We start from the raw sequence: 13,308 nt of genomic DNA, 5'->3' as shown, positions 1-13,308 counted from the left end.
GTGTAGGGTGTAGGGTGTAACGTTAGTGTGTAGGGTGTAGGGTGTAACGTTAGTGTGTAGGGTGTAGGGTGAATGGTGTAGGGTGTAATGTTAGTGTGTAGGGTGTAGGGTGTAACGTTAGTGTGTAGGGTGTAGGGTGAATGGTGTAGGGTGTAGGGTGAATGGTGTAGGGTGTAACGTTAGTGTGTAGGGTGTAGGGTGAAGGGTGTAGGGTGTAGGGTGAAGGGTGTAGGGTGTAGGGTGTAGGGTGTAACGTTAGTGTGTAGGGTGTAGGGTGAAGGGTGTAGTGTGTAGGGTGTAGGGTGTAGGGTGAAGGGTGTAGGGTGTAGGGTGTAACGTTAGTGTGTAGGGTGTAGGGTGAATGGTGTAGGGTGTAGTGTGTAGGGTGTAGGGTGGGTGTAGGGTGAAGGGTGTAACGTTAGTGTGTAGGGTGTAGGGTGAATGGTGTAGGGTGTAGGGTGTAGTGTGTAGGGTGTAGGGTGAATGGTGTAGGGTGAAGGGTGTAGGGTGTAGGGTGTAGGGTGTAGGGTGAAGGGTGTAGGGTGTAGGGTGTAACGTTAGTGTGTAGGGTGTAGGGTGAAGGGTGTAGGGTGTAGGGTGAATGTGAATGGTGTAGGGTGTAGTGTGTAGGGTGTAGTGTGTAGGGTGTAGTGTGTAGGGTGTAGGGTGTAGAGTGTAGGGTGTAGTGTGTAGGGTGTAGGGTGTAGGGTGTAGGGTGTAGGGTGTAGTGGTAGGTGCTATATATAGAACTATAGGGCTCCTCTCCTGTCGTTGTGTTTCTATAACAGTACTGACTGGTTGCCCTGGGACCTGGATTCAGCTGGTAAACCATGGAGAACTATAGGGCTCCTCTCCTGTCGTTGTGTTTCTATAACAGTACTGACTGGTTGCCCTGGGACCTGGATTCAGCTGGTAAACCATGGAGAACTATAGGGCTCCTCTCCTGTCGTTGTGTTTCTATAACAGTACTGACTGGTTGCCCTGGGACCTGGATTCAGCTGGTAAACCATGGAGAACTATACAGCGGGAGGAGAAGGTATCCTTCTGAACTGCAGCATGTCCGGGAGGCACAACTTCATCTTCACCCTGATCCCGGTAGTGTACGGCTGTAACTTTGTCATCGGCATGGTGGGGAACAGCATGGTGGTGGCGGTCATCTACCGTTACATGAAGCTGAAGACAGTGGCCAACGTGTCCGTCCTCAACCTCGCCATCTCAGACCTTACCTTCCTGATCACCCTGCCCATGTGGGCCACCTTCACAGCCACAGGCTACCATTGGCCCTTCGGTGGGTTCCTGTGTAAGGCCAGCGCTAGCCTGGTTATGTTCAACCTCTACAGTTCCATCTTCTTCCTCACCGCGCTCAGCATCGACCGCTACCTGGCCATCGTCCACCCAGTGAGGTCGCGGCAGCGCCGTACTGTGCTCTACGCCCGTATCACCTGCGTCCTGGTTTGGCTCTTCGCCCTCCTGCTGTCCGTCCCCACGACCCAGAGTCCTGATGCACATCACCAACTACAACATCACCACGTACTGCACCCTGAGGTTTGACATGATTAGGGCTATTTCTTCATTGAGTGACTCTTAAACAGGAAAATGTTGATATTGTGGTAATTGGTGCTACGACAGTTTTTCTGTTGAGTGTGAAGTCTCATTGTGTTTGTATCCCAACCATCTAATACGGTCTCCATCTGGAGCAGCCCACCACTATTCACAAATAAATTAAATAAATAATTCAGGGCTCCAGGCACCTCCTCCTCACCATCAGCCTGATGAAGAGCATCCTTGGGTTCCTGTTTCCCTTCTTCATCATCATCACCTGCTACTGCCTGATTGGTGGAGCCTTGGTCAGGGCGCGGAGCATCCAAAAGACCACCCGGTCGAGAGACGATGAGGTGTTGAGGATACTGGCGTCGGCTGTCCTAGTTTTCTTCCTGTGTTGGGTGCCCCACCAGGTGGGAGGAGACTCTCTCTCCACACACACACTCCATTCTGAAGATACTCCCTCTACACACACTGCATTCTATAGATACAGTGGGGTAAAAAAGTATTTAGTCAGCCACCAATTGTGCAAGTTCTCCCACTTAAAAAGATGAGAGAGACCTGTAATGTTCATCATAGGTACACTTCAACTATGACAGACAAAATGAGAAAAAAAATCCAGACAAGCAAGATTTCTGGTTGTCACAGACCTGTAACTAATTCTTTAATAGGCTCCTCTGTCCTCCACTTGTTACCTGTATTAATGGCACCTGTTTGAACTTGTTATCAGTATAAAAGACACCTGTCCACAACCTCAAACAGTCACAATCTAAATTCCACTATGGCTAAGACCAAAGAGCTGTCAAAGGACACCAGAAACAAAATTGTAGACCTGCACCAGGCTGGGAAGACTGAATCTGCAATAGGTAAGCAGCTTGGTTTGAAGATATCAACTGTTGGAGCAATTATTAGGAAATGGAAGACATACAAGACCACTGATAATCTCCCTCGATCTGGGGCTCCACGCAAGATCTCACCCCGTGGGGTCAAAATGATCACAAGAGCGGTGAGCAAAAATCCCAGAACCACACGGGGGGACCTAGTGAATGACCTGCAGAGAGCTGGGACCAAAGGAACAAAGCCTACCATCAGTAACACACTACGCCGCCAGGGACTCAAATCCTGCAGTGCCAGACGTGTCCCCCTGCTTAAACCAGTACATGTCCAGGCCCGTCTGAAGTTTGCTAGAGAACATTTGGATGATCCAGAAGAAGATTGGGAGAATGTCATATGGTCAGATGAAACCAAAATACAACTTTTTGGTAAAAACTCAACTCGTCGTGTTTGGAGGACAAAGAATGCTGAGTTGCATAATAACACCATACCTACTGTGAAGCATGGGGTGGAAACATCATGCTTTGGGGCTGTTTTTCTGCAAAGGGACCAGGACGACTGATCCATGTAAAGGAAATAATGAATGGGGCCATATATCGTGAGATTTTGAGTGAAAACCTCCTTCCATCAGCAAGGGCATTGAAGATGAAACGTGGCTGGGTCTTTCAGCATGACAATGATCCCAAACACACCGCCCGGGCAACGAAGGAGTGGCTTCGAAATAAGCATTTTAAGGTCCTGGAGTGGTCTCCAGATCTCAACCCCATAGAAAATCTTTGGAGGGAGTTGAAAGTCCATGTTGCCCAGCAACAGCCCGAAAACATCACTGCTCTAGAGGAGATCTGCATGGATGAATGGGCCAAAATACCAGCAACAGTGTGTGAAAACCTGAAGACTTACAGAAAACGTTTGACCTCTGTCATTGCCAACAAAGGGTATATAACAAAGTATTGAGATAAACTTTTGTTATTGACCAAATACTTATTGACCAAATACACACTGCATTCTATGTATGCTTCCATATGATAGATGTATTTGATAATGTTTCGACCAATCAGGTCTTTATCACATCATCTGACTGACGTGTTGAAAATATATCCTATTGTCACATATGTTGATCACATGGGAGCGTGCAATACAGTGAGTCTCTTTTCACCGTTAATTGAATAAAATTATTTCCACACCTGCTAGATCCGACAATAGGACATTTGAGAAGACAGTCAGGTCTTGTTTGGTTTATACAGCAGAACCTCAAAGTTTTATCTCTGAATTTATTTGGAATTCTTCCACTGATTCTTTTAAACAGATTATCCTGTTATATCCTGTTATTATCCTGTTATTATCATTTTATTATACAGTTATATCCTGTTATATCCTGTTAATATCATGTCATTATCCTGTTAATATCATTATCCTGTTAATATCATGTCATTATCCTGTTATTGTCCAGTTATATCCTGTTATTATCCTGTTATCATCCAGTCATATCCTGTTATTATCCTGTTATATTCTGTTATTATCCAGTTATATCCAGTTATATCCTGTTATTATCCAGTTATATCCAGTTATATCCTGTTATTATCCTGTTATATCCTTTTATTATCCTGTTATTGTCCAGTTATATCCTGTTATTGTCCAGTTATATCCTGTTATTATCCTGTTGATATCCTGTTATTATCCAGTTATATCCTGTTATTATCCATATCCTGTTATTATCCTGTTGATATCCTGTTATTATCCTGTTATTATCCAGTCGCTCTGGATAAGAGCGTCTGCTAAATGACTTAAATGTAAATGTAATATCCTGTTAAATCCTGATAATATCATGCCATTATCCTGTTAATATCATGTCATTATCCTGTTATTGTCTAGTTATATCCTGTTATATCCTGTTATATCCAGTTATTATCCTGTTATTATCCTTTTATTACCCTGTTATATCCTGTTATTATCCAGTTATATCCTTTTATATCCTGTTATTATCCTGTTATTATCCAGTTATATCCTGTTATATCCTGTTATTATCCAGTTATAACATTTTATTATCCTGTTGATATCCTGTTATTATCCAGTTATATCCTGTTATTATCCTGTTATTATCCTGTTATTATCCTGTTATTATCCTTTTATTATCCTGTTATTATCCAGTTATATTATCTTATTATCCTGTTGATATCCTGTTATTATCCTGTTATTATCCAGTGATATCCTGTTATATCTTGTTAATATCATGTCATTATCCTGTTATTGTCCAGTTATATCCTGTTATTATCCAGTTATATCCTGTTATTATCCTGTTATTATCCTGTTATATCCTGTTATTATCCTGTTATTATCCTGTTATTATCCTGTTATTATCCTGTTATTATCCTGTTATTATCCTGTTATATCCAGTTATATCCTGTTATATCCAGTTATATCCTGTTATTATCCTGTTATTATCCTGTTATTATCCTGTTATATCCTGTTATTATCCTGTTATATCCTGTTATTGTCCAGTTATATCCTGTTATTATCCTGTTATATCATGTTAATATCCTGTTATTATCCTGTTATATCCTGTTATATCCTGTTATTATCCTGTTATTATCCTGTTATTATCCTATTATTATCCAGTTATTATCCTGTTATATCCAGTTATTATCATGTTATTATCCAGTTATTATCCTGTTATTATCATGTTATTATCCTGTTATTATCCTGTTATTATCCTGTTATTATCCTGTTATTATCCTGTTATTATCCTGTTATTGTCCTGTTATATCCTGTTATTATACATTTACATTTACATTTAAGTCATTTAGCAGACACTCTTATCCAGAGCGACTTACAAGTTATATCCTGTTATATCCAGTTATATCCTGTTATTATCCTGTTATTATCCAGTTATTATCCTGTTATTGTCCAGTTATATCCAGTTATTATCCTGTTATTATCCCGTTATTATCCTGTTATTATCCTGTTATTATCCTGTTATATCCTGCTATTATCACGTTATTATCCTGTTGATATCCTGTTATATCCTGTTATTATCCTGTTATTATCCTGTTATATCCTGTTATTATCCTGTTATATCCTGTTAATATCAAGTTATATCCTGTTATATCCTGTTATTATCCTGTTATATCCTGTTATTATCCTGTTATATCCTGTTATTATCATGTTATTATCCTGTTATTATCCTGTTATTATCCTGTTATTATCCTGTTATTATCCTGTTATTATCCTGTTATATCCTGTTATTATCATGTTATATCCTGTTATTATCCTGTTATATCATGTTATTATCCTGTTATATCCTGTTATTATCCTGTTATATCCTGTTATTATCCTGTTATTATTATCCTGTTATTATCCTGTTATTTATCCTGTTATTATCCTGTTATTATCCTGTTATATCCTGTTATTATTATTATCCTGTTATATCCTGTTATTATCCTGTTATTATCCTGTTATTATCCTGTTATATCCTGTTATTATCCTGTTATTATCCTGTTATTTCCAGTTATATCCTGTTATTATCCTGTTATATCCATGTTATTATCCTGTTATTATCATGTTATATCCTGTTATTATCCAGTTATATCCTGTTATTATCCTGTTATCATCCAGTCATATCCTGTTATTATCCTGTTATATCCTGTTATTATCCAGTTATATCCAGTTATATCCTGTTATTATCCAGTTATATCCAGTTATATCCTGTTATTATCCTGTTATATCCAGTGTTATCCTGTTATATCTTGTTAATAGCATGTCATTATCCTGTTATTGTCCAGTTATATCCTGTTATTATCCAGTTATATCCTGTTATTATCCTGTTATTATCCTGTTATATCCTGTTATTATCCTGTTATTATCCTGTTATTATCCTGTTATATCCTGTTATTATCCTGTTATTGTCCAGTTATATCCTGTTATATCCTGTTATATCCAGTTATATCCTGTTATTATCCTGTTATTATCCTGTTATATCCTGTTATTATCCTGTTATTATCCAGTTATATCCTGTTATTATTAATAGCATGTTATTATCCTTTATTATCCTTTAAGGCCTGTTTATCCTGTTATTATCCTGTTATATCATTATCTTTATCCTGTTATATCCTGTTATATCTTATATCCTGTTATTATCCTGTTATATCCTGTTATATCCAGTTATATCCTGTTATTATCCTGTTATTATCCTGTTATTATCCAGTTATTATCCAGTTATTATCCAGTTATTATCCTGTTATTATCCAGTTATTATCCTGTTATTATCCTGTTATTATCCTGTTATATCCTGTTATTATCCAGTTATTATCCAGTTATTATCCTGTTATATCATGTTATTATCCTGTTATTATCCTGTTATATCCTGTTATTATCCTGTTATTATCCTGTTATATCCTGTTATTATCCTGTTATTATCCTGTTATTATCCTGTTATTATCCTGTTATATCCTGTTATTATATCCTGTTATTATCCTGTTATTATCCTGTTATTATCCTGTTATTATCCTGTTATTATCCTGTTATATCCTGTTATTATCCTGTTATTATCATTTTATTATACAGTTATATCCTGTTATATCCTGTTAATATCATGTCATTATCCTGTTAATATCATGTCATTATCCTGTTAATATCATGTTATTATCCTGTTATTGTCCAGTTATATCCTGTTATTATCCTGTTATCATCCAGTCATATCCTGTTATTATCCTGTTATAATCCAGTTATATCCTGTTATTATCCAGTTATATCCAGTTATATCCTGTTATTATCCTGTTATTATCCTGTTATTGTCCAGTTATATCCTGTTATTGTCCAGTTATATCCTGTTATTATCCTGTTGATATCCTGTTATTATCCAGTTATATCCTGTTATTATCCAGTTATATCCTGTTATTATCCTGTTGATATCCTGTTATTATCCTGTTATTATCCAGTGATATCCTGTTAAATCCTGATAATATCATGCCATTATCCTGTTAATATCATGTCATTATCCTGTTATTGTCCAGTTATATCCTGTTATATCCAGTTATTATCCTTTTATTACCCTGTTATATCCTGTTATTATCCTGTTATTATCCAGTTATATCCTGTTATATCCTGTTATTATCCAGTTATAACATTTTATTATCCTGTTGATATCCTGTTATTATCCTGTTATTATCCAGTTATATCCTGTTACTATCCTGTTATTATCCTTTTATTATCCTGTTATTATCCAGTTATATTATCTTATTATCCTGTTGATATCCTGTTATTATCCTGTTATTATCCAGTGATATCCTGTTATATCTTGTTAATATCATGTCATTATCCTGTTATTGTCCAGTTATATCCTGTTATTATCCAGTTATATCCTGTTATTATCCTGTTATATCCTGTTATTATCCTGTTATTATCCAGTTATATCCTGTTATTGTCCAGTCATATCCTGTTATTATCCTGTTATATCATGTTATTATCCTGTTATTATCCTGTTATATCCAGTTATTATCCTGTTATTATCCTGTTATTATCCTATTATTATCCAGTTATTATCCTGTTATTATCCAGTTATATCCTGATAATATCAAGTTATATCCTGTTATTGTTCTGTTATATCATCCTGTTATTATCATGATATCCTTTATTATCCTGTTATTATCCTGTTATATCCTGTTATTATCCTGTTATTATCCTGTTATTATCCTGTTATTATCCTGTTATTATCATTATCCTGTTATATCATGTTATTATCCCTGTTATTATCCTGTTATATCCTGTTATTATCCTGTTATTATCCTTTTATTATACAGTTATATCCTGTTATATCCTGTTAATATCATGTCATTATCCTGTTAATATCATGTCATTATCCTGTTAATATCATGTTATTATCCTGTTATTATCCTGTTATATCCTGTTATTATCCTGTTATTATCATTTTATTATACAGTTATATCCTGTTATATCCTGTTAATATCATGTCATTATCCTGTTAATATCATGTCATTATCATGTTATTATCCTGTTATTGTCCAGTTATATCCTGTTATTATCCTGTTATCATCCAGTCATATCCTGTTATTATCCTGTTATAATCCAGTTATATCCAGTTATATCCTGTTATTATCCTGTTATTATCCTGTTATTGTCCAGTTATATCCTGTTATTGTCCAGTTATATCCTGTTATTATCCTGTTGATATCCTGTTATTATCCAGTTATATCCTGTTATTATCCAGTTATATCCTGTTATTATCCTGTTGATATCCTGTTATTATCCTGTTATTATCCAGTGATATCCTGTTAAATCCTGATAATATCATGCCATTATCCTGTTAATATCATGTCATTATCCTGTTTATCCTGTCCTGTTATATCCAGTTATTATCCTTTATTATGCATTTACATTTATTATCATTTATCCCTGTTATTATCCTGTTATTATCCTGTTATTATCCAGTTATATCCTGTTATATCCTGTTATTATCCAGTTATAACATTTTATTATCCTGTTGATATCCTGTTATTATCCTGTTATTATCCAGTTATATCCTGTTACTATCCTGTTATTATCCTTTTATTATCCTGTTATTATCCAGTTATATTATCTTATTATCCTGTTGATATCCTGTTATTATCCTGTTATTATCCAGTTATATCCTGTTACTATCCTGTTATTATCCTTTTTGTCCAGTTATTATCCTTTTATTATCCTGTTATTATCCAGTTATATTATCTTATTATCCTGTTGATATCCTGTTATTATCCTGTTATTATCCAGTGATATCCTGTTATATCTTGTTAATATCATGTCATTATCCTGTTATTGTCCAGTTATATCCTGTTATTATCCAGTTATATCCTGTTATTATCCTGTTATATCCTGTTATTATCCAGTTATATCCTGTTATTATCCAGTTATATCCTTATATCCTGTTATTGTCCAGTCATATCCTGTTATTATCCTGTTATTATCCTGTTATTATCCTGTTATATCCAGTTATTATCCTGTTATTATCCTATTATTATCCAGTTATTATCCTGTTATATCCTGTTATTATCCAGTTATATCCTGATAATATCAAGTTATATCCTGTTATTGTCCTGTTATATCCTGTTATTATCCTGTTATTATCCTGTTATATCCTGTTATTATCATGTTATATCCTGTTATTATCCTGTTATTATCCTGTTATATCCTGTTATTATCCTGTTATATCCTGTTATTATCCTGTTATTATCATTTTATTATACAGTTATATCCTGTTATATCCTGTTAATATCATGTCATTATCCTGTTAATATCATGTCATTATCCTGTTAATATCATGTTATTATCCTGTTATTGTCCAGTTATATCCTGTTATCATCCAGTCATATCCTGTTATTATCCTGTTATAATCCAGTTATATCCTGTTATTATCCAGTTATATCCTGTTATTATCCTGTTATTGTCCAGTTATATCCTGTTATTGTCCAGTTATATCCTGTTATTATCCTGTTGATATCCTGTTATTATCCAGTTATTATCCAGTTATATCCTGTTATTATCCTGTTGATATCCTGTTATTATCCTGTTATTATCCAGTGATATCCTGTTAAATCCTGATAATATCATGCCATTATCCTGTTAATATCATGTCATTATCCTGTTATTGTCCAGTTATATCCTGTTATATCCTGTTATATCCTGTTATTATCCTTTTATTATCCTTTTATATCCTGTTATTATCCTGTTATTATCCAGTTATATCCTGTTATATCCTGTTATTATCCAGTTATAACATTTTATTATCCTGTTATTATCCAGTTATTATCCAGTTATATCCTGTTACTATCCTGTTATTATCCTTTTATTATCCTGTTATTATCCAGTTATATTATCTTATTATCCTGTTGATATCCTGTTATTATCCTGTTATTATCCAGTGATATCCTGTTATATCTTGTTAATATCATGTCATTATCCTGTTATTGTCCAGTTATATCCTGTTATTATCCAGTTATTATCCTGTTATTATCCTGTTATATCCTGTTATTATCCTGTTATTATCCAGTTATATCCTGTTATTGTCCAGTTATATCCTGTTATTATCCTGTTATTATCCTGTTATTATCCTGTTATATCCAGTTATTATCCTGTTATTATCCTGTTATTATCCAGTTATTATCCTGTTATTGTCCAGTTATTATCCAGTTATTATCCTGTTATTATCCTGTTATTATCCTGTTATTATCCTGTTATTATCCTGTTATTATCCTGTTATTATCCTGTTATTATCCTGTTATTGTCCTGTTATTATCCTGTTATATCATGTTATTATCATGTTATTATCCTGTTATTATGCTGTTATTATCCTGTTATATCCTGTTATTATCCTGTTATTATCCTGTTATTGTCCAGTTATATCCTGTTATTATACATTTACATTTACATTTAAGTCATTTAGCAGACACTCTTATCCAGAGCGACTTACAAGTTATATCCTGTTATATCCAGTTATATCCTGTTATTATCCAGTTATATCCTGTTATTATCCAGTTATTATCCTGTTATTGTCCAGTTATATCCAGTTATTATCCTGTTATTATCCAGTTATTATCCTGTTATTATCCTGTTATATCCTGCTATTATCACGTTATTATCCTGTTGATATCCTGTTATTATCCTGTTATTATCCTGTTATTATCCTGTTATGTCCTGTTATATCCTGTTATTATCCTGTTAATATCCTGTTGATATCCTGTTAATATCCTGTTCCTCCGTGAATGTTTTCTTTCTGTTCCTGTCCTCAGGTTTTCCACTTCATGTATCTGCTGGCCCAGCTGAAGGTTGTAACTAACTGTGTGATGGTGGACTTCATCGACACGGCCCTTTACCATCTGCATCGCCTTCCTCAACAGGTAGTTTTGAGGTTCATCTCAGAAACACAGAACTAAAGTTTTGCATAATTGCGTCAGATGTTAAATGTGTCTGTCCACAAGAGACTACCTAGAGGTTAGATAGGTGGGCCAGCAACCGGAAGGTCGCTGGTTTGAATGCCGTTGCCAACTGGGAAAAATCTAGCCTGGAACCAGTCTGTTTGTGCTATTATTACACTACTTTTGTAGACTCAACATGTTTGGCATTTGACACAAAGTACTGGGAGTGGAATGTTAGCACAAAACAGGTATGGATTTCAGGCTAGGACAAGTCTGGTGGGGAGCACATTTCAGTTTCCATCCTCTACAGCTTTGTGGGGCAGAACTTCAGGAAAAACCTGTTCCGACTGCTCCGCTGTTCCCCCTCTGGCCCCGAAGGGACACACCCATACATCAGCACTAAGATGTCTACCTATTCCTACCACGTCTCCCAGGTACTGCACCTCACCAACAAAAACAAGCAGGCCATGGAGGCCATGTCTAATGTGAAGAGAGGAGAGAAAGAGGTGAAGTGTGTAGCTGTGTACTAATTCTAGAACCACAAATAGATTGTGTTTTAATTCTAGAACCATAAACATATAATATGTGTTCTAATTCTAGAAGTATACAGATATAAATAAAGTGTGTTTTAATTCTAGAACCATAAACATATAATATGTGTTCTAATTCTAGAAGTATACAGATATAAAGTGTGTTTTAATTCTAGAAGTATACAGATATATGTGTTTTAATTCTAGAAGTATACAGATATAATATGTGTTTTAATTCTAAAACTATACAGATATAATATGTGTTTTCATTCTAGAACTATACAGCTATAATATGTGTTCTAATTCTAGAACTATATAGATATAAAGTGTGTTTTAATTCTAGAAGTATACAGATATAAAGTGTGTTTTAATTCTAGAAGTATACAGATATAATATGTGTTTTAATTCTAGAACTATACAGATATAATATGTGTTTTAATTTTAGAAGTATACAGATATAATATGTGTTTTAATTCTAGAACTATACAGATATAATATGTGTTCTAATTCTAGAACTATATAGATATAAAGTGTGTTTTAATTCTAGAACTATATAGATATAATATGTGTTCTAATTCTAGAAGTATACAGATATAATATGTGTTTTAATTCTAGAACTGTACAGATATAATATGTGTTCTAATTCTAGAAACATACAGATATATTATGTCTTTTAATTCTAGAACCATTCTAGAACCATACAGATATATTATTATGGAGGAGTGGGCCAAAATCCCTGCTGCAGTGTGTGCAAACCTGGTCAAGAACTACATGAAACGTATGATCTCTGTAATTGCAAACAAAGGTTTCTGTACCAAATATTAAGTTTTGCTTTTCTGATGTATCAAATACTTATGTCATGCAATAAAATGCAAATTAATTACTTAAAAATCATACAATGTGATTTTCAGGATTTTTGTTTTAGACTCCATCTCTCACAGTTGAAGTGTACCTATGATAACAATTACAGACCTCTACATGCTTTGTAAGTAGGAAAACCTGCAAAATTGGCAGTGTTTCAAATACTTGTTCTCCCCACTGTATGTGTTTTAGACCTGGAACAATACAGATATAATATGTATTTTAATTGTAGAACTATACAGATATAAAATGTGTTTTAATTGCAGAACTATATAATAACATGTGTTATAATTTTAGAATAACAAAACATTCTAGATCTATACATATATAATATGTGTTTTAATTATAGAACCATACAGATATTTTACATTTACATTTAAGTCATTTAGCAGACGCTCTTATCCAGAGCGACTTACAAATTGGTGCATTCACCTTATGACATCCAGTGGAACAGTCACTTTACAATAGTGCATCTAAATCTTAAAGGGGGGGAGAGAGGGAATACTTATCCTATCCTAGGTATTCCTTAAGGAGGTGGGGTTTCAGGTGTCTCCGGAAGGTGGTGATTGACTCCGCTGTCCTGGCATCGTGAGGGAGTTTGTTCCACCATTGGGGGGCCAGAGCAGCGAACAGTT

The 13,308-nt window shown here is 34.7% G+C and overlaps 1 pseudogene; it reads left to right on the top strand.

Moving 5' to 3' along the window:
- The first annotated feature begins 1,008 nt into the window (after positions 1-1,008).
- Positions 1,009-11,812, top strand: LOC124040464 (annotated as a pseudogene).
- The last annotated feature ends 1,496 nt before the right edge of the window (positions 11,813-13,308 follow it).

The sequence above is a fragment of the Oncorhynchus gorbuscha genome, linkage group LG07 (genome assembly GCF_021184085.1).
Source record: "Oncorhynchus gorbuscha isolate QuinsamMale2020 ecotype Even-year linkage group LG07, OgorEven_v1.0, whole genome shotgun sequence".
In the NCBI taxonomy this organism is placed as follows: domain Eukaryota; kingdom Metazoa; phylum Chordata; class Actinopteri; order Salmoniformes; family Salmonidae; genus Oncorhynchus; species Oncorhynchus gorbuscha.
Note: the sequence above shows the minus strand (reverse complement) of the source record. Positions and strands in the feature narration are given on the sequence as shown.